The sequence below is a fragment of the Piliocolobus tephrosceles genome, chromosome 1 (genome assembly GCF_002776525.5).
Source record: "Piliocolobus tephrosceles isolate RC106 chromosome 1, ASM277652v3, whole genome shotgun sequence".
NCBI lineage: Eukaryota > Metazoa > Chordata > Mammalia > Primates > Cercopithecidae > Piliocolobus > Piliocolobus tephrosceles.
The window spans coordinates 128,653,049-128,656,242 of record NC_045434.1 but is presented as its reverse complement, the minus strand read 5'-3'; the positions used below and the strand labels follow the sequence as shown (position 1 = coordinate 128,656,242).

Here is a 3,194-nt window from a genome sequence, read left to right as displayed (position 1 = left end):
TGATCCTCTCGCCTTAGCCTCCTGAGTAGCTGGAATTACAGGCTCGAGCCACCACACCCAGCTAATTTTTGTATTTTTCACAGAGACAGGGTTTTGCCATGTTGCCCAGGCTGGTCTTGAACTCCTGGCCTCAAGTGATCTGCCTGCCTCAGTCTTCCAAAGTGCTGGAATTAGAGGCATGAGGCACGGTGCCCAGACCAAATTTTTCTCTTCCCTCCCTCCCTCCCTTCCTTCCCTCCTTCCTTCCTTCCCTCCCTCTTTCTTTCCCTCCCTTCCTCCCTTCTTTCTTTCCTTCTCTCTCTCTCTCTCTTTCTTTCGTTCTTTCTTTCTTTTTGACAGTCTCCCTCTCTTGCCCAGACTGGACTACAGTTATGCAATTACAGCTTACGGCAGCCTCAAACTTCCTGGGCTCAGGTGATCCTCCCACCTCAGCCTCATGAGTAACTGGGACTACAGGCCCGTGACATTATGCTTGGCTAATTTTTGCATTTTTTGTAGAGACAGGGTTTCGCTATGTTGCCCAGGCTGGTCTTTTTTTTCTTTTTTTTTTTTTTCAGCAAAGGCACAGGGTCCTTCCTGTGTTGTGCATCAGCTCCACTGTCCTCAGGGTGTGACTCTTTCCTCATGCTCTGAGGACAGCTGTCCCAGCACCAGCCATCACATCCATGTTCCAGACAGGAAGAAGGCAAAGGGGAAGGGTCCTGCATGTGGCAGCTGAGCCCCCTTCACAGGAGCTTCCCTGCAAGTCTCTCCTAGCACCACCCACCTCCCTGCCACAGCTGCACACCCCAGGCTGCCAGGGAGGCCAGGACATGGTTCTCATCTGCCCACTGTCAGAACTGTGCAGAGGCACCGGAGTTCTGTTAGTAGGGAGGAAGGAGAATGGATGCTGGGTTAGCAACTTGCAGAGTCCCCACCACAGCCAGGACTCAGGCAGGAGCAATCCCCACTAAAAGGCAAAGATTTCACACTGGGCTGCAGTGGGGAGGTGCTAGGTGCTTGGGCTGGGGTCCCACCTTCTAACAAACATGAGGCTCTTGTTAAAGATTTAACCCTGTGAGGGTGGCCTGTGCCCCACATGCACCCAGACCAGCTGCCTGGTGTGCCTCGGCCCAGGCCAGGACTTCCAATTCACCCTGGGGCGGGGGAGGCCTGGGGCATGCGGTTTTCACACACACTCCTTGCTGATTTCTTCTATAATTTATAAAATTAACACTGTGCTTGCTGGATGGGATGAAAAGGCAAATATGTATTGAGAAAGTTCCCCTCCCTGTGTCTGCCCCAGGCTGACCCCCTTACAGCCTTTCCTGCTGCAGGGGCTCCTGGGGTCTTCAAGGTCCTTGAGAAACTCTCCAGTCCTGGACCAGTGCTGGAACCAGCTCTGGGGGGGTCTCCTCAGCTGGCTGAGCCTTGACTGCTGGACCCCAAGGATGCCGGCGGCACTGACACCACTATGGGCTTGGCCGCTGCCCTGGGTGGTAGTCAGCCATGTCATCAAGCGACACAGCACCTAACCCCCTCAGCACCAATAAGCAGGAAGGGGCGCCTCAAGTCTGCGCTCCAGGGTTTAGGATGAGGGCTGCAGCTGAGCCAACTCCACGGGGCCACGAGGCTTCCCAGGTTTCCCAAGGGTTCTTTTCAGGCCGGGCTGAGTCTAGACGTTGGGCCAGATGCAAAGAATGGAGGCCAAGTCCAGAAAGAGGAGGGCCCTCCCCTGTAGGAAGGCACGGCTGGCTCCCCTTTTGCCCCTAGACCCTAGGCTGGTTCTGGGCTCAGGAGGCCGACCCCTCCAGACCAGTCCACCTGTTCAGCCAATGGGCGACCCACATAGTCACAGGTCCTGCAGGCTCAGGAACTCCTGGCTCCAGGCGTCCTTGCCTCTGCCCCTTCAGGACAACTGGCGACAGGCTTCCTGCACCATCTAATCCCAAACCTCTGCCCACACCCCTGAAAGTCCTTAGTTGAATTCTTCTTAGTTAAATCCTTGGCTGACACGGAAGGAAAAAGCCAAATCTCATCTCACAAGACCTTTAGTTGAGAGAACATGCACAGCTACCTGCCCTGAAAGCCCAGGGCGTCCCACTCAGGAAGAGGCGACGAGAATAGACCGACGGCCACCACGGTCGCGCGTGGGATCCTCTGCGATGGCCGGCAGCACAGCTCATTCAGCACACCTGTATCATCATGGATGTCACCATGTTATCAAAGGCCCTGGACTGGATGCGGTCCCCCGGGTTGTAGAAGGGGTTGCACATCACGTCCGTGTAGGAGTTGTGTAGCTTCCGGAACATGCTGCGAATTTCGTTGTCTGGAAGGGCTGTGTTGGAGGAATCCACTACCATGACAAACTTCACCCAGGCCCAGGTACAGCTCCCTCTGGTCGAGCAGGGCCTTCCCCATTGCGGAGATCTTCTCATCCACCACGTCCAGAGATATGTGCACCATGTAGTGGAACTTCAGCTCGTTCTCTGTGGCGGTGCTGCGAATGTAGAGGAGGTAATTCTCCTTGGCGATCGCCGCGATGCACACCGCCATCTTGGGAGGCCCGGCGCGCGCCGCATCACGTGACCCGCCGCTGGTCATGCAGCTCCCCCGCCCCCAGGCTGGTCTTAAACAACTGAACTCAAGCCATCTGTTGGCCTTGGCCTCCCAAAGTGATGGGATTAAAGGCATGAGCCACCACGGCTGGCCAACAATAGATTATCAGGGTAGGCAGAACTGTCTTACATTGGGAAAGATGTTACCTAGGACTTTAATAGATAGAGAGAAATCAATGCCTGGCTTCTAATCTTCAAAAAACAGGCTGACTGTCTTGTTAGGGGCTAATGCAGCTGGTGACTTTAAGTTGAAGCCAATGCTTATCTACCAGTCTGAAAATTCTAGGACAATTAAGAATTATGCCAAATCTACTCTATCTGTGCCCTGTAAATGGAGCAACAAAACCTGGATGACAGCACATAGGATTACAGCATGGTTTACTAAATATTTTAAGCCCATTGTTGAGACCTACTGCTAAGAAAAATATGTTATTTTTAAAATATTACTGCTCTTGACAATGCACCTGGTCTCCCAAGACTTCTGATGAAGGTGTACAAGGAGATGAATGTTGTTTTCATGCCTGCTTACAACATTCATTCTGCAGCCCATGGATCATCAAGAAGTAACTTGGGGCTGGGTGCAGTGGCTCACTCCTG

At 53.4% G+C, this 3,194-nt stretch overlaps 1 pseudogene across 1 annotated transcript; it reads right to left on the bottom strand.

Annotated features, from left to right (window-relative positions):
• Positions 1-2,012: 2,012 nt before the first annotated feature.
• On the bottom strand, positions 2,013-2,874 carry LOC111555108 (annotated as a pseudogene). Its single transcript, XR_002735415.3, has one exon. The product of XR_002735415.3 is annotated as a trafficking protein particle complex subunit 2-like protein (transcript).
• Between the last annotated feature and the right edge of the window lie 320 nt (positions 2,875-3,194).